Source organism: Panthera leo, chromosome C1 (assembly GCF_018350215.1).
Source record: "Panthera leo isolate Ple1 chromosome C1, P.leo_Ple1_pat1.1, whole genome shotgun sequence".
NCBI classification, from domain to species: Eukaryota; Metazoa; Chordata; class Mammalia; order Carnivora; family Felidae; genus Panthera; species Panthera leo.
Window position 1 is genome coordinate 131416846 of NC_056686.1, and position 22547 is coordinate 131439392.

The 22547-nt window shown below is 36.7% G+C and overlaps 1 protein-coding gene and 1 long non-coding RNA gene across 2 annotated transcripts in view; one reads left to right on the plus strand and one right to left on the minus strand.

Moving 5' to 3' along the window:
- The window catches only part of LRP1B (LDL receptor related protein 1B), a 1882572-nt gene that overhangs the window by 762155 nt on the left and 1097870 nt on the right, over positions 1-22547 (minus strand). The gene's annotated exons all lie outside the window — the stretch shown is intronic.
- On the plus strand, positions 1605-21767 carry LOC122226007. The gene is made up of 4 exons (XR_006205458.1): positions 1605-1664; positions 1869-1979; positions 20369-20479; positions 21672-21767. It is a non-coding gene; the product is annotated as an uncharacterized LOC122226007 (long non-coding RNA).

Genomic DNA, 22547 nt, shown 5'->3' on the forward strand with positions numbered 1-22547 from the left:
ATTGCTACAAAGGGTTACTAGAGGGGTTGTGGGAGGGAGGATGAGCTAAATGGGTAAGGGGCATTAAGGAATCTACTCCTGAAATCAATGTAGCACTATATGCTAACTATTTGGATGTAAATTTAAAAAATAAAATTAAAACAAAATAAGAATTATCAGGGAAACTCATTATAAGAACAATATCCATAAACACCAAAATAACTTCAGATAATACTGATGAAAAAAATAATGATGGATCTTATTTTTCTTCATTTTCTTTTTTAAAGTGTTTTTAATTTTTAAGTTTGTTTATTTATTTTGAGGACAGAGAGAGAACATATCCCAAGCAGGCTCTGCACTGTCAGCAAAGAGCCCTACAACAGTCTCAAATTGAGATCATGACCCGAGCTGAAACCAGGAGTCAGTCACTTAACAAATTGAGTCACCCAGGTGCCCCTATGTTGTTCCCCATTTTAGAATAAAAAAAAAAAGAATCATTCTTCAATCACTCTTAACTTTGTGTAATCACCTTAGTTACTATTTAAAAGTAATGATAGCCAAAGTAAAGAACCTATTCAGTAAAAGTTTGTTGTACAGCTTCCATTTAGCCAGGCACTAAGGATCTGTTAATGAGTGAAACTAAAACCTCTGACATCTTTTTTTTAATGTTTATGTATTTATTTTGAGAGAGAGAATTGGTGCATAAGCAGGGGAAGGGCTGAAAGAGAGGAGAGAGAGAGAATCCCAAGCAGGTTCTGCGCTATCAGCGCAGAGCCCGACACGGGGCTTGATCTCACCAATGTGAGAGTATGACCTGAGCCAAAATCAAGAGTTGGACCCTTTACCAACTGAGCCACCCATGTGACCCAAACCTCTGATATCTTGAAGCTTATGTTTTTGCAGCAAGGCAACACACAAGCAAAATATGTCTAAGATAATTACTAAAAGTAACCTAAGAAAAAGGATAAGGGAATCCCTTTGGGCTAGGAATATGTATAGATAATGGGTTTAGATAGGGTGACCAGAAAAGGCTAAGTGAGGAGGTAATCTATAAACACAGACTTCTGAGAGGTACAGGAGAGACACATGGGGACACCTGGTGGAACAGCATTGCAGACACAAGTAACTACTACATATGTAAGTGCCCTATGGTGGCACCACACCCAGGGTGTTCAGTTTTTTTCTCTATGAATTTAAAAGTCCTTAGGTGGAAGATTCTTCAGGTAGTTATATGTAAAAGGCTCATGAACAGTAGAGATAAATGAGTCCTTGATATGACTTGTGCTTATTTCCAGGGTCTTATCTGGGGGTATTGGGAGAGGCAGTCCTCAAGGGATCTTGAGTGTCCCTGAACTTTCTTGCTGAATGTGCTGAATTTAAGGCTTCTTTGTCTTCTCACACTGAACATTTTCTAAAGCTAGTCACTTAGGCAACTAAATCAAGGAAAGTACACGGTTACAACTGAATAACTGTTTACTCTACAAAGCAGAGAAACTAGGGAACTTTCTGTTTGGAACAAAATTGGCTCTTTGCTCTAAAGGTACTGATCACCAGGCCATGGGACTCTCAACTATGTCACAATTCACTGCTTGCTCAGCACCCATGTGGGGTCATCACTTCACCCTGTGAGACCTGGGGACAGGGAAGAGTGCCACTATGCTTACGCTCATGCTGTCTGCTATGCTGTGAGTAATTAACGAAAGTCTCATTTTTTTAAATTTATATTTTTGACACTTATACGATGGTGCCAGGTTGACTCCCTGTCATCCTCCATGACAGGGTTTCTCAAACTGGCACTGATGACAATCTAGACATAATTCTTCATCATGAGGGACTGTCCTGCGCATTGCATGACATTTAGCACACCAGCTTCTCTCTACTAATTCCAGGAGCACCTCCCTCCCCAGTTGTGACAACCAACAATGATTCCAGATATCACCAAACGTCCGGTGGAAGACACAATTACTCTTGCTCTACACGGTTGAAGTTTTACCTTTAAAGTGAGTGATATTTCTCAAACTCTTTCTAATCCATTTCAATTTCCCAAAATATGAATTTCCTGCCATTAAACAAAGAGTTCTTTGTAATTTTTTTTTGGCAAAATTTACTAAGAATACTAAATTAGGTATCTATACCTAGTAGAGTACAGCTGTATGACTAGTTATTTTGCAGTAAATATAAACGACTATAATTTTTTCAAATATGTAGTTTCAGACTGGCTTACATTTTATTGGAATTCCATACATGTAAAATAAAGAGAGAAAAGCTAAATTTTTCATGGTTAATCACAGTGACAAATATTTGGAAGTATTCGTCTCAGAATGGTTTATTTCCCATGTATATCTCTAGATATCTTTTTCATCTCTAAAAAGGGTACTTGTTTAAACTTGAAATAATAGCTATATTTTACAGTTTTAAATTACTCTTTGTGGGACAAGTTACAAAAACCCTAATAGCTAAAACATCAAGGTAACTCTGACTCAAAATATGCACATTCTTCTTTGATGTACAATAAAGCTTTATCAAAATTCATTTTGGTAACAGAGATAAAAGTGTTAATTCTGGTGCCAAGAACACACTGAGATCCTTGGGAGGCAGATGTGTACAAATCAAAGAAGAAAACAGATGTGCATTAAAATATTTCATATAGCTATCAGACTGTCCCAAACATTAAATATGCTAATGCCACTGCAATATATTCATGCAAGTTATCTAAATATTGCACATTACACTAGATGACAGCTAATTTGTTGTTTTGTATATAAAAAACTGAGAGCTGAAATGCATAATTTGATGAGAACTTTGATTCTTCCATTTACATAAGAATAGTGAAGGAAAAAAAAGTTAATAGATACAGAGAAAAGATGTTTAAGAGAAAAAGAAAGATAAAAGAGAATAGATGTGTAAGGAAGGTATGAAGTAGTCATCATTCCTGTTTCTTTTTGGAGAAAGAGGGACAGGCAAAAAACATGTAACAGTTTCCTATTCTAGTTTATGAGTCTAGTATAAAAGTGGTCTGGGATAGAGATACCATAAGCTTGTTTCCATTGTAAATCTAGGAAATAAATGTAAATTCTGTTCAACAATAAAATATTTACAAGAGCTTATGGTTATTTTTTACCTTCTTTTAGTCATGTATGAAACCTTCATTTTCAAGATATTTTCCAATATATTGTTTCCAAGACACTGTCTGACTTGGTCACTGGTGTATCTCCAGGACTTAGAACATTGCCTATCTATAACATGATCTCAACAAATACTGCTTGTCTGGGTGGATATATAAATGAATGGCTCACCATCACCTCATGAATAATTCCAATTTTAGTCCCATTGATATAGAAGACCATCCACAATTATCTGCCTCTAACCTCCTTTATGAGCCCTGTGATCCAAGCATCTGTGCTAGATTATACTCCTTTTACCTAATTGATGTGCTGTTTTGGGGAGAAAATGGGCTTTGATGTCAGAGAAAAAAGGGCATCTTTACTTTCGAGCTCGCTTTCATTTTAGCCTTTATAAGAATTTTTATGACTTCCCTTTATTAGGTTTTTGAGAAGGTCAAATAAAATAACACATAAGGTTCATATGAAAATAGGTTTTAATAATAGTTAGCAATGTTAGCTCATTTCCCACTCCCATATACATATTTTACTTTCCCATTTGTGTGCATATTTATTTTCCATTTCCTCTCTTTTTTCATCTTTCTAATTCCTTTCCATCTTGCAAGGCCATAGGAATATTCTCTTTGCTACACAAATGTTTTCTTTCTCTCTGTAAAATTCACCTGTCCTCTGAACTCCCTTAGTACTATATTTGTATCTCATTCCTAACACGTATCACTTACTGTCCTGTTAAGTTTACTGAACTATGGACATGCTATCTTTTCCAGTTGTATCTGTAGAATATGAGTGCAGGTAGAAATATAATTTGTGCTTAAAACCCCTAGTAGACATTGGTAATAAAGGGGTAGTAAATAATTCTAAAATGAAAAAAAAATAATGAATGAAAGTAAGTAATATTCTTTCTGGGTAAAGGAAAGAAGAAACATAATTGGAGATGTGTGGGTAGCCTATTCATTCCAGAATTCTAGTGAGAGTACTCTCATATTGTTTCAATATGATATCATCCCAGTATTTTCATATACTGCTGAATACCTAGAAGAAATATCATATCCTTAGTTTGACTACTAGATCCTTAAAAATACTCATATTTGCATTTTGGAAAACATTTTTATAGATAACACCTACAAATCAAACAAATCACAGAAAAAAAAAATCACACAGACATGTATACCCAGATTTTCACATGGAGACATATCACTTAATCAGGCTAAAAATTTCACATCTCAGTGTTTGACATATGCCATCACTACTCTAAGGGCATCAAAAGCAAATTTTGCAAACTTTTAATTTAAATAAATATGCTAAATGAAAATTTTTACTACTTGAAAAGTATTATTCAATATAAAAAGTCAATAAAAATATTTTCCTTCCTTGTCACTGTAATGTTGAATGTGTTACAAAATTTGGAATATCAGTAGCCTACAGATAGGTAAATTATATTAAATAAAGCATAATTCATACTCTGCTACTATAGAGCAGTATCTCTTAATTCAAACAGTAAGGGGTTCCGGGTAACTGGATGGCTCAATCGGTTAAGTGTCGACTCTTGGCTTCTGCTCAGGTCATGATATCATGGCTGGTTCATTAGTTCAAGCCCCACATCAATCTCTGTGCTAACAGCATGGAGCCTCCCTGGGATTCTCTGTACCACCCCCCACCCCCCGCCCTTCCCCTGCTCAAGAGTGCATGGTTTCTCTCTCTCTCTCTCTCTCTCTCTCTCTCTCTCTCTCTCTCTCTCTCTCTCTCTCTCTCAAAAATAAATAAATAAAGATGGAAACAACCATAACCACAAAGAGTAATGGGGGGGAATCTCTGAAATTGAATAGAAAATTTATTATAAATGTTACAATAAATGTTCTAATATATCAAGAACATTTTAAAGAGCTGTTTAATAAGAAACAGATTGCCTTTCTACAATTAATTTGCTTACAGTTTGAAATAATTATGTGATAAATACATCCTTCTGGATCACAGATGATATTTTCTAAAAACCATGCCGCATTTCAATAGGGCTTTTTTTTTTCTATCTCATCTGGTTTATAGCCCCCAGAATTCCTGGCAAAACAGTGAAATATCTACCAGGAAAGATGCTTTCTTCTTCATATATTTACATGCTGAAGTTGACCTGAATTTCACAATTCTTCCAGAACATTATTACTGCAGAACTTACTTAATTTTTTTGAGAGGGAGTGTGTGGGTGCACAAGTGGGGAGGGCAAAGAGAGGACCTTCAGCAGACTCCAGACTGCTGAGAAAGTCTCCACTCCTAGCGTCAGCAGAGAAAGACTCCACTCCTAGCGCTGAGGCCCATTCACAGGACTCATCTCATGCCTGATATGACCTGAGATGAAATTAAGAGTCTGTCACTTAACTGACTGAGCCACCCACATGCCACAGAATTTATGCATTTTACAAATGATGGTCCAACATACCAAAGAGTGGAAAGAGTGTAAGAATATAAATTGGAACTTGGGGATATTGATTAAAATTCTATGCTAACTATCCATTAGACATTGGGCAAATGACACCGCCTCTCTGAACCCATGTGTCTTCCCATGCAAAATTAGAGAATCCTATGCATATATTATACCTACCATGTACTAAGTACCTTGCAAAAACATGATGGCTCCTGATTCTAAAAGCAAATGACAACAATTATTATTCCTACCTCACATATGTACTTGACAAAACTTTGGAAAGGTTACATAATTTGTCCGAGGTTACACAGCTAATAAAGTATGGAGCAGAATTCAAACTCAGACCCTTTGACACTACTCCTGCACCTGCTCATGTAAACTCTACAGTGTGTTATTATGATCTTCAAGGACATGTTCATTTCCAAATTTCTATAACTGTTTGTAATCATCTCCAAACTAAACAAATTTAATGAAGGGAGGTATTATGGCATGTTAGAAAAAGTATGGCAGTTGGGAGTTCAGCGTCAGAGAAACAGGTCCAAATCCTAACATATAACATAACTAATTGAGTTATAAGAGAATATTCCTTAACTCCTAAGACCAAGCTTCCTAACTCATGTAGAAAACACAAATTCTCCTACTTTCAAGGTTAAGTTTAAAGATCCAGAATAACTTAGGAGGGATGCTCAGAAGATGGCAGATTAGGAGGATGCTGGGCTCACCTCGCCCTGCTCATCACATAGATTCCACCCACATTGGCCTAAATAACCCAGAAAACCACCAGAAGACTAGCAGAACTGATTCTCTGGAGACAAGCATAGACAAAAGGCCCATGGAAGAGGATAGGAAGGGCAGAGGTGGTGTGTGCTACACGGACTGGCAGGAGAGAGCCAGAGCAATGGCGGGGCAGCCCGCTGGGCATGGCAGAGCCCCCGGAATCTGGCTTGCAAAAGTGGAGGGGCCGCACTCCATGAGTTCTGCCATGGGGATTTAACATCTGGAATGCTAAAAGTCAACAGCTCTGCTCTCAGAGAGCGGGAAGGGCAAGAGGATGCCAGGAGGAAGAGTAGTTGAGTCCTGGAAGGACAGAGCTCCAAGGAGGAACAAAGGTGCTGGCAAGCACCATCTCCCTCTCCCATCCCCCAGCTAAAATTCCAAAGGGAACCAGTTCCTGTCACCAAACTTACTTGCACCACGCAAACACCGAACACTGTGCTTCTGTGGATCCATCCCTCCAACAGGTCTGCCTCCCTCCTGGTGCTGCAGGGCCCCTCCTGCAGGGGACCACTGATGGCAAAGTGATCTAAGTCTGCCCTTCTCGCCCCTGTGCACATTGCGAATCCACCCCTGCACCCTCACTAATACACCAGATCCCATCAAAGAAGCACCACAAGCTTGGCAGTGTGCAAACAGCCCACACAGGGGCCATACCACTCCACTCTGCCCCTGGGAGAGGAGAAGATAAGGTACACACCAGTCTCACTGTGGACCCAATGTTGGCCTGGGGGCAGACATCAGGTCTGACTGCGGCCCTGACCACCAACACAAGTTTCTCCCAACAGCACAGGGGAAGTACCCTGCAGTTTGGAGATACCACTGGGACTACCCAAAATGACAAAACAGAATAATTCTCCTCAAAAGAAACTCCAGGAAGTAGTGACAGCCAACAAGTTGATCAAAAACGATTTAAGCAATATAACAGAACAAGAATTTAGAATAATAGTCATAAAACTAATCCTTGGGCTTGAAAAAAGCATAGAGGAGGGCAGAGAATCTATTGTTACAGAGATCAAGGAACTAAGAAATAGTCATGAGGACCTAAAAAACATGAGGTACAAAATAAGAAGGAGGCGGACACAGCACGGATAGAAAAGGCAGAGGAGAGAATAGGTGAATTAAAAGATAAAATTATGGAAAAAAGAGGAAGCTGAGAAAAAGAGAGATAAAAAAATCCAGGAGTATGAGGGAAGAATTAGAGAACTAAGTGATGCAATCAAACAGAACAATATCCATATAACAGGATTTCCAGAAGAGGAAGAGAGAGAGAAAGGGGCTGAAGGTGTACTTGAACAAGTCATAGCTGAGAAATTCCCTGATTTGGGGAAGGAAAAACGCATTGAAATCCAAGAGGCACAGAGAACTCCCTTCAAACGTAACTGGAATCGATCTTCTACACAACATATCATAGTGAAACTGGCAAAATACAAGGATAAAGAGAAAATTCTGAAAGCAGCTAGGGATAAATAGGCTCTAACCTACAAAGGGAGACCAACAAGACTAGTGGCAGACCTATCTAATGAAAACAGGCAGGCCAGAAAGGAATGGCAGGAAATCTTCAATGTGATGAACAGAAAAAATATGCAGCTGAGAATCCTTTATCCAGCAAGTCTCTCATTCAGAATGAAGAAGAGATAAACATTTTCACAAACAAAAACTGAGGGAATCCATCACCACTAAATCAGCCCTACAAGAAATCCTAAGGGAACTCTGTGAGTGAAATGTTAGAAGGACCACAAAGTACTAGAGACATCACTACAAGCATGAAACCTACAGACATCACAATGACTCTAAACCCATATCTTTCAATAATAACACTGGATGTAAATGGACTAACCAAAAGACATAGGGTATCAGAATGGATAAAAAAAACAAGACCCTTTTCTTTGCTGCCTATAAGAGACTCATTTTAGACCTGAGGATACCTTCAGATTGAGAGTGAGGGGATGGAGAACTATCCATCATGCTACTGGAAGTCAAAAGAAAGCTGGAATAGCCATACATATATCAGACAAACTAGACTTTAAATTAACGGCTGTAAAAGGGGGGCACCTGAGTGGCTCAGTTAGTTGAGTGTCCGACTTTGGCACAGGTCATGATCTCACAGCTCGAGAGTTCGAGCCCTGTGTCAGTCTCTGTGCTGACAGCTTGGAGCATGGAGCCTGATTCGGATTCTGTGTCTCACTCTCTCTCTGCCCCTAACCCACTAGCATTCTGTCTCTGTCTCTCTCAAAAATAAATAAACATTAAGAAAAAAAAAATTAAAAAGCTGTAAAAAGACATGAAGAAGGGCAATATATAGTAGTTACAGAGTCTATCCATCAGGAAGAACTAACAATTTTAAATGTCTATGCAACGAAAATATGACCCCCCCAAATATATAAAACAATTAATCACAAACATAAGCAACCTTATTGGTAAGAATGTGGTAACTGCAGGGGACTTTAATTACCTACTTACACCAATGGATAAAGAAACAAAGGCCCTGAATGATATGTTGGATCAGATGGACTTGACAGATATAGTTAGAACTCTGCATCCCAAAGCAACAGAATATACTTTCTTCTTGAGTGCACATGGAATATTCTCCAAGATAGATCACATACTGGGTCACATACAGCCCTTCATAAGTATACAAGAATTGAGATCATACCATGCACACTTTCAGACCACAATGCTTTGTATGAAACTTGAAACTGACCACAGGAAAAAGTCTGGAAAACCTCCAAAAGCATGAAGGTTAAAGAACACCCTAATAAAGGATGAATGGGTCAACAAGGCAATTAGAGAAGAAATCAAAAAATATATGGAAACAAATGAAAATGAAAATAAAACACTCCAAACGCTTTGGGATGCAGCGAAGGCAGTCCTGAGAGGAAAATGCATTGTAATCCAGGCCTATCTCAAGAAACAGGAAAAATCCAAATACAAAATCTAACAGCACACCTCAAGGAAATAGAAGCAGAACAGCAAAGACACCCCAAACCCAGCAAAAAAAGAGAAATAATAAAAGTCAGAGCAGAAATAAACAATATAGAATCTGCAAAAATTGTAGGGCAGATCAATGAAACCAAGAGCTGGGTTTTTGAAAAAATAAACAAAATTGATAAACCTCTAGCCAGGCTTCTCAAAAAGAAAACGGAGATGAACCAATAAGATAAAATCATCAAGGAAAATGGAGTTATTACAACCATTGCCTCAGAAATACAAGCAATTATCAGGGAATACTATGAAAAATTATATGCCAACACACTGGACAACCTGGAAGAAATGGACAAATTCCTAAACACCCACACACTTCCAGAACTCAAACAGGAATAAATAGAAAATTTGAAAAGACCCATAACCAGTGAAGAAATTGAATCAGTTATCAAAAATTTCCCAACAAATAAAACTCTAAGACCAGATGGCTTCCCTGGGGAATTCTACCAGACATTTAAAGCAGAGATAATACCTATCCTTCTCAAGCTGTTCCAAAAAATAGAAAGGGAAGGAAAACTTCCAGACTCATTCTATGAAGCCAGCATTACTTTGATTCCCAAACCAGACAGAGACCCAGCAAAAAAAAAAGAGAACTACAGGCCAATATTCCTGATGAATAAGAATGCAAAAAATCTCAAAAGATACTAGAAAATAGAATTCAATAGCGTATGAAAAGAATTATTCACCATAATCAAGTGGGATTCATTCCTGGACTGCAGGGCTGGTTCAATATTCGCAATCAACGTGATGCATCACATTAATAAAAGAAAAAATAAAGAACCATATGATCCTGTCAATTGATGCAGAAAAATCATTTGACAAAATTCAGCATCTTTAATTAATAAAAACCATCGAGAAAGTTGGGACAGAAGGAACGTATTTAAACATCATAAAGGCCATTTATGAAAAGCCCACAGCTAACATCATCCTCAATGGGGAAAAACTGAGAGCTTTCCCCATGAGATCAGGAACAAGACAGGGATGTCCACTCTCATCACTGTTGTTTAACATAGTGTTAGAAGTTCTAGCAACAGCAATCAGATAACAAAAGGAAATCAAAGGCATCAAAATTGGCCAAGAGGAAGTCAAGCTTTCACTTTTTGCAGATGATATGATATTATACATGGAAAACCTGACAGACTCCACCAAAGGTCTGCTAGAACTGATACATGAATTCAGCAAAGTAGCAGTATACAAAATTAATGTACAGAAATCAGCTGAATTCTTATACACCAATAATGAAGCAACAGAAAGACAAAGAAAGAAACTGATCCCATTCACAAATGCACCAAGAATCATAAAATACCTAGGAACAAACCTAACCAAAGAAGTAAAAGATCTGTATGCTGACGACTATAGAAACCTTATCAAAGAAATTGAAGAAGATACAAAGAACTGGAAAAACATTCTGTGCTCATGAATTGGAAAAATAAATACTGTTAAAATTTCAATAGTACCCAAAGCAATCTACACATTCAATGCAGTCCCAGTCAAAATTGCACCAGCATTCTCCTCAAAGCTACAACAAGAAATCCTAAAATTTGTATGGAACCACAAAAGGCCCCAAATAACAAAAGTAATTTTGAAGAAGAAGACCAAAGCAGGAGGCATCACAATCCCAGACGTTAGCCTCTACTACAAAGCTGTAATCATCAAGACAGCATGGTATTGGCACAAAAACAGACACATAGACCAATGGAATAGAATAGAAATCCCAGAAATAGACCCACAAAAGTATGGCCAACTAATCTTTGACAAAGCAGGAAAGAATATCCAATGGAAAAAGACAGTCTCTTTAACACATGGTGCTGGGGGAACTGGACAGCAACATGCAGAAGAATGAAACTAGACCACTTTCTTACACCATTCACAAAAATAAACTCAAAATGGATGAAGGATCTGAATGTGAGACAGAAAACCTTCAAAACCCTAGAAAGAAAGCAGGAAAAAACCTCTCTGACCTCAGCCGCAGCAATTTCTTACATGACACACCTCCAAAGGCAAGGGAATTCAAAGCAAAAATAAACTATTGGGACCTCATGAAGACAAAAAGCTTCTGCACTGCAAAGGAAACAATAAAACTAAAAGGCAATCGATGGAATGGGAAAAGATATTTGCAAATGACATATCGGACAAAGGGCTAGTATCCAAACTCTATAAAGAACTCACCAAACTCCACACGCCAAAAACAAATAATCCTGTGAAGAAATAGGCAGAAGACATGTAGACACTTCTCTAAAGAAGACAACCAGATGGCCAACAGGCACATAAAAAGATGCTCATTGTCACTCCTCATCAGGGAAATACAAATCAAAACCACACTCAGTTATCACCTCACGCCAGACAGAGTGGCTAAAATGAGCAAATCAGGAGACTATATATACTGGAGAGGATGTGGAGAAACGGGGACCCTCTTGTACGGTTAGTTGGAATGCAAACTGGTGCAGCCACTCTGGAAAAAAGTATGGAGGTTCTTCAAAAAATTAAAAATAGATCTACCCTATGACCCAGTAATAGCACTGCCAGGAATTTACCAAGGGATACAGGAGTGCTGATACATAGGGGCACTTGTACCCCAATGTTTATAGCAGAACTTTCAACAATAGCCAAATTATGGAAAGAGCCTCAATGTCCATCAACTGATGAATGGATAAAGAAGTTGTGGTTTATATATACAATGGAATACTACTTGGCAATGAGAAAGAATGAAATATGGCCTTTTGTAGCAATGTGGATGGAACTGTAGAATGTTATGCTAAGTGAAATAAGTCATACAGAGAAAGACAGACACCATATATTTTTTTTCTCTTATATGGATCCTGAGAAACTTGACAGAAGACCATGGGGAGGGGCAGGGAAAAAAAGTTAGAGAGGGAGGGAGCCAAACCATAAGAGACTCTTAAAAACTGAGAAGAAACTGAGGGTTGATGGGGGGTGAGGGGGAGAAGGGAAAGTGGGTGATGGGCATTGAGGAGGGCACCTTTTGGGATCAATACTAGGTGTTGCATGGAAACCAGTTTGAAAATAAATTTCATATTAAAAGGATCCAGAATAATTTACAATGAAATGTCTGGTACATATTAGGAGTTTAAGTAAATGCTACTATTATAATACAATAAATATTTTCACAATCAGATCACATTTAAATTGGTTTAAAATAATAAGTACTGAAACTACAAATTTTGTCAAAATAATCATTAACATGGGGGGCTATATATAATGGCATATATATATGTATATATGTATATATACATATATATATTAAAAGAAATAAAAATAATAAAATATTTGGCAAATTTCAGAATTGAAGACCACTACTTTGCTATCTGAAATTGAGAATTTCGATCATTTTAATTCTCTACTTACTACTTTAAATGTATGAGTCAGTATTCTACCTTGAAACTTTTTAAAAGGTAATTATGAGATAAATTTTTATTTTAACTGTATAATCCTTGAAGCAGTCTCAATGTGAAATACTATATAGGACTTGCGAAAACAATATGTTGAGGTAAAGAAATTAGTCCTGAAACTATTTTTTAAATAACTGATTAAGTCATAACTGAAGTAGATGGATTTTATGGAGGTATAAGAAGAAAAGTTTATAGCACAACTAGACAGCAATAAAACATACATTTGGTTAGAAAAAAAATCCCTCATGTAATATAAAAGGAAAAAATTCAATGGTATGAAATTTGGGGGAATTACTTAGTAGGCAAAGAGCAAACTAAACTAGAACAACATCCATCTAAGAGGAAGATGAACAGTTAGGGCTGTTTTTGTTTGTTTTTATCCATGGTTGAAGAGACTAACTTACATTAACGTGAACAAAAGTAATCATTATTTCACTAGTTGTATTGAAACTCCTCTTGTTTTAAATCCACTCACCCATAACTGTATTTATTTTGTGATATTTGCTTTCTTTTAAAATAGAAAAATTTGGTCTAGTGCCATCAAGAGACCTAGATGGGGGTGTGGGGACAGCAATGAAGGCAGGGTGTATTGCAGTAACACCATGTTCATGCATTCTCTGTCCCATGCTGGGCATTTCAGTACTGGGCTTCTGTCAGGCAAGAAGAGAGAGTGAAACATCTATCTCAGACGGACTGTCTGAGACTCCCTGTAGGGAGACAATGGGTATGAAAACTCCTCTCTGCCAAGAAGCAGGAATGTGCACTGCCTTTTTGCACAAGAAGAAACTATGCCTGGTTTTTATGGAAATAGTGGACACTTACAGATGCCTCAGGCAGTGAGACACATTCAGAACACGGTTTTTTAAATTTCTAGGTTGACTTATTTATTTTGAGACAGACTGAGACAGCATGAGCGAGGAAAGGGGCAAACAGAGCGAGAAATCTAAGCAGGCCCCACACTGCCAGCGCACAGCCTGATGGGGCTGCAATTCATGAAACCCTGAGATCATGACCTGAGCCGAAACCAAGAGTTAGGTGGATGTTTAACCAACCAAGCCACTCAGGTGCCCCAGAACAGTTTTTAAAATGATATTTTGGGGGCACCTGGGTGGCTCAGTCAGTTAAGTGTCCAACTTCGGCTCAGGTCATGATCTTGTGGTTCACGAGTTCGAGCCCACGTTGGGCTCTGTGCTGACAGCTTGGAGCCTGAAAACTGCTTCAGATTCTGTGTCTCCCTCTCTCTCTGACCCTCCCCCCATTCATGCTCTGTCTCTCTCTGTCTCAAAAATAAATAAACATTAAAAAAAATTAAAAAAAATTAAATGACCTTTTGGGGATACCTCAATGGCTTAGTTGGTTAGGTCTCTGACTTTGGCTCACGTTATAATCTCGCAGTTTGCCAGTTCAAGCCCCTCCAGATCTCCCCCTCTGTCAGCACCATCCCCCTTGTTCTCTTTCTCTGTCATATATAAAATCAACATTTTAAATATTATTAAAAAATTAAAATTAGGGTTTGTGTGTCAAATGTAATGTTTACTATTTTTGTAACTTTATTCATTTTGAAAGAGGGATCGGGGGATGGATAGAGAGAAGGGAGAGAGAGAGAGAGAGAGAGAGAGAGAGAGAATCCCAAGCAGACTCCACACTGTCAGTGTAGAGTCCAACGCAGGGGCAGAACCCAGGAACCTTGAGATCATGACCTGAGCTGAAATCAAGAGTCCAATGCTTAATCAATCCATCCAATGCTGAGTACTCCCTCTCCTGGCACCCCATGTAACATTTACCTTTTTAAACATTAAATTATTTTGCCAAAAAAGGGAAGATATGAATGCATTTCATGTTGTACATACTTTATAAGTACAGTCATATGTGAGTAAAATAATTCACATGGCCCTCCCTAAAGATGGTCACTATAAAGTTTTCTCATCTTTCTTAAAAAATTAATATATTCATATAAATAGGATTAGTCTGCCTGCAGAAAAGTATTTTCAACTCACTTTGTTTACTTATCAGTTTATCTTAGAGTTTGTTCATTTAAGGATATATTTCTACTTCATGCATTTTAACCATTACTTACTATCATTCATAGCAAAAATACATCATACCTCTTTTGGTGAACATCTATGTTATTTCCAATTTTATTGTTATTACAGGTAATGTACATTTTTATGCATGTGTACACATTACTTGGATAAATAACTGATCATGGGATTGTTGGGCTTAATATTACAAGTAATTTGATTTTCATAGATATTACCAAATAATACTTCAAAGCCACTGTAACAATTTACATTTTACCCAATAGTGTAGAAAATATTCTATTTTCTTATTATGTCATTAATATTACCTATTATCAGTCTTTTAATTTTTATTCTTATACAAGTGGAAAAGTCATATATTATTGTGCTAATTTAGATTTTCATGATTAGTATAATGTTGAGCATCTCTCTATGTGCCTAATTAGGAAATTTGTATTCTTTTATGAATTACCTTGACTAATTTTTTTTCTGACGTTGTTTTTATTCAGTAAAATAATCACTTTTCTGATATATATGCTCTAAAGACTTTTGCTTAGTTTATTTTCTGTATTCACTTGCTTATCATGTCCCTTGTCATAAAAAATAAAATATTTTTACACAGCTTCTATTTATATATAATTTAATATATATAAGCTTATACATAAGCTTATATATATTGATTTATATAGCTTACACATATACATAAACTTGATTTATAAGCTTATACATATTGATTTAATAAATTTAAATATTATATATATATTTATAAATATATTACATTTATTTAATAGTTTCTGGGTTTTATGTCTTAAAAAATGTTCCATACCCCAAAACCATAAAATATTTTTTTTCCTAAATTTTAAATTTTTTGTGCTCTTTAAGCTTTATTTTCGTATGCTTTGGAGGTAGAACTCTTTTTTTTCCCCCCCATAAATGAGTAGACACAACCCAACCCCTTCTTTCTGTGTGCTTTTTAGGGGTATAATTAATGCCAGGGGCGATGGATTGACCTGGAACCACTGTTTTTAATTCACGTAATTACTAAACTGCTTTAAACATTGCCTTAAGGCTTTTTTCATCTCTTTTGGTTTTTAAGACCATAGCGTTCTCCTTTTCAACTCTTATATTTGAAGTTTATACCTGTGATGTTTTAGGCTATGGTTCCTTGCTCTCTGGTCAATATAGTCCAATCTGCATTCTAGCTAGAAATTTCTCATTATTTCTAATCACTCATGAATACCTTTCAATTTTTCATTGCTGTTATCAATTTCTTTTGTTAATATTTTCCATTGCTTTTTATGAATATAGAGGGCAAAGTCTGGCTTAATTTTCTGCTTGCTCCTTTGACTCATTTGTAATATGACAGATGCATTCAACTAGAATGCAAATTCTTTAAGAATGGCAATCATAATTCTAGATGAATACCTTGCCTACTATCTAGCAGATCTTTGGTAATTAAATAATGTTTAATGTAGATAAATGAATGGAAATCTGGCCAATAATAAGAATCAGATTTTCAGATAGCCTTTAATCATATCATCCTGTACCATCTTTTTAATAAAAGATTTTTAAGTTTAATTATTTACTTTGAGAGAAAGAGAGCACATACGCGCACACACACAAGTGGGGGGGGCGGGGAGGCAGAGAGAGAATCCCAAGCAGAGCCTGATGCGGGGATTGATCCTACAACCGTGAGATCATGACCTTAGTCAAAATCAAGAGTTGGTTACTTAGCTGAAAGAGCCACCCAGGCACCCCAACATATTTTTTTCCTGATAACATAATGTTTTAAGCTATTTTTTCCTTTTTGCAACGTGTAAACTCCCATCAATACTTTTAGTATATATATTTTTTATGGTTAAAAAGAAATACAAAATGAGCTTACTGAAAGTTAAAACACAAATCTTTTTGCATCAAGTGAATTTTTGTGTGTGTGTAAACTGTGAATGTTTAAAAATATCACAAGGCATTCACATGTATTCATAAGTAGTAGTCAGTATTTTTAAGAATTACTTCTAATGCTAAGGTAAAGAGAGACAAAGCAGTTTTTAAAAATATTTCAGTCTTGCTCTTAAAATTCCCATTTGCATTTATGAATTATACACATGTAGAATTGGCCTTTGTTGAGGATGAAGAAAGCTACAAAAGAATATTGAAACACAACAATAAGTGAAAGTCCAATAATCTACAAGATCATAACTTTCCTCGGGTTCAAATAAAAGCTGAGATCCCAAGGCAACAAGATGAAAAATCCAGAGTGATAGGCCTCTTTCAGGAAAAAATGAGACCAATGAAGTGTCATACCATTGGCAAAGCATAGGAGGAAAAGCAAAGTGCCATAAAAATAGAATTTTAAGAAAGCCAAAATGGTAAAGAATTGTTAAAACTGAGTTTGGTTTAAAGGGAAAATTTAGAATCCCTGGGAAACTGGCACAAGAAATTTCTTTCACTGAATTCATGAAAAATATTGAAGGCATAGCAGGAAACCTGAGAGAAATCCTTATGTGTCTCACATATATGAAACCCACTCTATCCCCTAGATTTTTCTCTCATACAAAAGAAATTCCTTAAACCACTGGGGATGGGGAGAGAGACTTTCCCACTCCTAGAAGCAGGACAAAAGTTCTACTGACTGTGAAGGGTATATAGAAACAAAAACCACCTGCCACTAGAAAGGGGGAAGGAAAGCTTTCCTTCCTCAAACGTAAAGTGAGTTATCAAGATTAGGTGCCCTTGGGGCGCCTGGGTGGCTCAGTCGGTTAAGTGGCCGACTTCGGCTCAGGTCATGATCTCACGGTCTGTGAGTTCGAGCCCTGCGATGGGCTCTGTGCTGACAGCTCAGAGCCTGAAGCCTGTTTTAGATTCTGTGTCTCCCTCTCTCTGACCCTCCCCCGTTCATGCTCTGTCTCAAAAATAAATAAACATTAAAAAAAATTTAAAAAAAAAGATTAGCTGCCCTTGAGGGAGGGGTAGAAGCCAAAGCCACAGGGAACCTGAAGGAGGAGTCATACCACCCTTGGTCCTACCATAACTTTGCTACTCACAACAAGCAACACTAGTCTTGGAGAAAGCTAAGAATCTCTACTGCCACAGGTCCAAAGCACAGGTACACTGATGTTGATGGAACAGGAGAAACAAAGCTGTTTGCCCCTGGAAGCAAAGCTGTTTCCTCCTAGATACAAAAACAAAACAAAACAACAACCAAATAAACAAACAAAACCCAGACAAACAAACAACACAGGTGTTTGCCACTCTGGGGCTGTAGCAGAACATCATCTCCAGGCCAAGTGTTCCCACAGCACATGGTGGACACTGGCTGCTAAGGGAGAAGAGGCACAGGAAGACTCACCTCAAAACCCCAGATACCTAAGACCAAAACTGAACCAAGAAAATGGAGAACCCCTCTTCCACGCCCCAGGAGTTTCTCACTTAGTAACATATCACAATAATCTCACTGAGGGAAAGGTGAGAGTGCAGACAAAGGCATTAAGGCAGCTGAGAATGGAGTATTAAAAGCTGAGGAATGAGCAGGCATACTCAAATCTCCATATAAAGCACAAGGTAGTATCAACCCATCACTGGAGAGATATGAAAGTTTACCAAAGGTAACTAACTATAATAAGAACAAAATCCATACACCTAACTCACTGAGATAAAATGACCAACAGAAGAGGTACAGGTATCAATAGAATCCGACGCGAAGATAACCTTGATGTGTAAACCTTCAAAATAAAACTATGAGTTATCAATATCTACCTCAATAGTTCAAATGAAAAGACTGATAATACTGTGCATTGGTGAAAAGGCAGAAAAACTGGAACTCTCACACTTGATGTTGGGAAAGCAAAATTACCCAGCCACATTGAAAAATAGTTTGGAAAGACTGAACAGTTTACAGTTTAGTAGTTTCTTATAAAGTTATACAAGATCTTATCATATTACCAGGCAATCCACTTGTATAAACAAAAACACATGTCCACACAGTGTACTATACACAAGTGTTTATAATAGCTTTCTTCATAACTGACTAAACTTGAAACGACCCAAATGAACCTCAACTGGTAAACGCATAAAAATTTTGGGGTACATCCATACAGCATAATATAACCTAACAAAAAATTTAATAGATATATTCAACAACATGGAGAAATCTCAAAATAATTATCTAAGAGATGAAAGCCAAACTCAATAGCTATTCACTATATGATCATTTTTTTCTTACATTTAAGAAAAGATAAAACTACAGAAAAAAAAAACAAACAGAGCAGAATAGAAATTAGACTATTAGTTTTTAGGAATGTGAGGGAACATTGTGGGGAGATGGAAATATTCTAATTTGATTGTGGTGATGATTATTCATCTGGATACATTGAACTACTCCCTTAAAAAAAGTTGAATTTTGGGGCGTCTGGGTGTCTCAATCAGTTAAGCATCTTGCCTTCGACCTAGGTCATGATCTCATGGCTCATGAGTTCAAGTCCTGTGTCAGAATCTATGCTGATGGCTCAGAGCCTGGAGCCTGTTTCAGATTCTGTGTCTCCCTCTCTCAGCCCCTTCCCCATTCACACACTGTCTCTCTCTCTCTCTCTCTCTCTCTCTCTCTCGCAAATATAACTAAACATTAAAAAAATGTTTAAAAAGGTTAATTTTACTGTATGCAAATTATGATGCAATAAAGATTATTTTTAAAAATAAAGTTATAAAAATGGCTAGAGTTTATCAGAAGAAAAATACAGAGGTTCAGAATAAAATTTGTAGCCATTTTTAGATAGACCAAAAGAAAATCATTTAATTCAACCATTTTTGTTAGGAAAAAAAGAAAGAGAAAACGATCCATTACCTAAAGATTTTTGTCTATATGATACCAAATAACTAATGTGAGTCACATTTAATCTAATATCTTTGACTCTAAATATATTTCAATATATCTGGTAATGCTCATCATCAAACTAATCAGTGGTAAAGAGGGTATAGAATATATATACTCATGGCTAGGTACTCTAGTTTTGTTCACTTCACAAATCATGACTGTGGTATCCAAAAGTGACATAATTTTCTCTTTGGCATAACGTAAAATAGTATATGCAATGGAAATTATTTATTAGCAACAGTTCTATGACTTGCGATACACAGCAAATAAGAAATGTTTTCATTTATCTGGAGAGCCAGTGCTGTCTATGACTGGAAATAATTTTAATGTCTATGTATTTTGTGATTCTGGAGAATTTGGACAGAAAATTAACTCAGATGATATTGTTCAATGGCCAGAAATATAACATTTTAGAAATCATGCCACACCTAGTACTCCTTACACTTAAAAATATAAATGATAAGCAAAAGTGCCATTTGAGATGTTACAATTGGAGAAAAATGATGAGAGGTGAAGAGGTGCTCTTGTACCTCTTGTCTAGGGAAAGTGTTGTCTTGGAACCTCTCAAGAGCTTTTATTCTTATTTTTAAACACTTTTTTAATTTGAAAAGACATAATTCTAAGCCTTGCAAAATGCTTAAAGTGTTTCAAATAAAAAGAACAAAAGTGATATTAAAATAAAATAATGAAAAAAAGAACTAGGAGCATAAAGGTGAGTGAAAATATTATTTGTTATCACCTGTATGTTTAAATGAAGTTTCAAAACAGTCTTACTATTGTTTTTTATTCCCCAGGTGTCATTTGGACAACTGCCTAATGACTATTAGAACATCGGCAATTTGGTTGCAAAATTAGGAGCAATAGTAACTCACTGTGACATTTGCAATGGGATGTTAAAATTAAAGGTTGGAATATGAGCCAAAATGATGAAAAAAATCAAAGCAAGTGTGAGAAAAAAAAAAAACAACAGTTCTCATATTTTACAAAGAACTATATCAGAACTGTTTCCACAGCTCTTGGGGACCTCAACAGGATGAATGGTGTAAAGGGAAGACAATGTAAAGGGAAGAGAACTTTGGAGAGGCTGCTTTTCTGTAATTCTCTAGTCCTTGCCCTTCAATCTCCCAAGGCTATAGGAAAGAGAGATTGAAGGAATGCCCTTCACCTCAACTCTAGTGATGGAGCTTCCATGTGACTTTTTTAATGTTTGTTTATTTATTTATTTATTCATTCATTCATATATTTATTTATTGAGAGAGAGAAAAAGAGAATGAGAATGAGAAGAACGGGGGTTGAGGGGGCAGGCAGAGACAGAGAGGGAGAGGGAGAATCCCAAGCAGGCTCCATACCTAGTGTGGAGCCCGATTTGGGGCTTGATCTCATGAAATAGGAGATCATGACCTGAACCAAAATCAATAGTCATACACTCAACCAACTGAGCCATGCAGGCACCCCTGAGAGATCTTTGAATTGAGTTCTCAATTGTCAGTTTTCCCAAATGCACATAACTCATGCCTGAGAAAGTTTTATATCTGAAAAAGCTAAGTGGTGGTTGATTTGCACTATATCTGTATTCCCAGAGTTTACCAGGGCAGATGTTTTTCAGATTATTGTGTAGACCACACAGGAGAGAATGTTGGCATAGGAATGTCTTCTGTCTAGTACAACGTAGCTCAGCTGGGTACAAGGACTCAAACAGTAACAAAATGGATATGAACTGGATATTCAGAATGCAAAGTCACAAGCATAAAATCTCATACACTTTGTCCAAGGGAAATTAAATTAGATCTAACAGAAAACTCCCCAAAATCTTGCACATGCACACACACAAACATACAGACACACATACCTAAACTCCTCAAGAGAGTAAATTTTAAAGACTTGTCATGCTCATAGAGAGGTCAGTTTACAAAGGGATTAATTCAAATAAGACCCTTGCTATCTCTGTATCACTGTACCCCTTTCACCAGTTCCCACCAATGTTAAGCAATGAGTCAGCACTGGTAGTTGACCAACAAGTTGGGATGGGTAGCAGGGAAAATAAATGCATGGCAGAGAAAGATAAGGAACCAAATATGTCCTCCTTTCCTTTTCCAGGCTTCTAGCCAGAAGACAACACAAGTTTTCAAGTTTTGCTGTGGAAAGTTCTGCCAATAAGAGACTTATGCTACAAAATAAATTTTCAAGACCAAATGGGAGACAAAAATAAAGTTATGCTTTAGATAGGTCAGAGCCACATTTTTGATATATTGGTTACACAGACAATGGCTATTACCATTCCCCTAAAATCCTCTCAAAATGGAGAGTGTCATGGTAACTTGTTCAGCTTGCATCATGGATATTATCTTTCCCCACAATTTGAGCTAGCATTTCCTAATCTAAGACCTTAAAGTCATGTCAGCCAAGTATGATTTGTCAAACTTGCTTTTACTCAGAAATCTGTATTAACCTAAGCAACATTACAATTATAGTCAATGTTCACAATAGTAGCCCTAGGTTAATAAAGGATTCCCAAGTGATTTCTTAAGTAACAAATAAAAATCACATAATGCTAAGAATAATTAAGAAACTGGGTAGAATGCATTTCTTTATTTTAATTTATCATGAAAACTGGAAATTTAGTTAAAATATGCAAAAAATTATACTCATCAGAATATCTATTGATATAATGGTTATATTTGTAATAATACTCTAATATATTTTGGAGATTACCAAGTATTTTCACATTCTCTGTTTTGATCTTACCAGCAATTTAGAATTTACAAGATAAGATATGTCTTTATAGAAGTTCTAGAGCTATCTCAGCTATTATGTATATGCATGTATTTGTGGTTCATTGTATGCATGCATTTGCAGCACAAGTAGCACACATTTGTCCATGCTTATGCCTAGGTATATATGCCTATGTTGTGTGGAAATAAATAAGGGGAAATATATCTTTGTGTTCACCAAAATTCATTAGCCACATGGCCA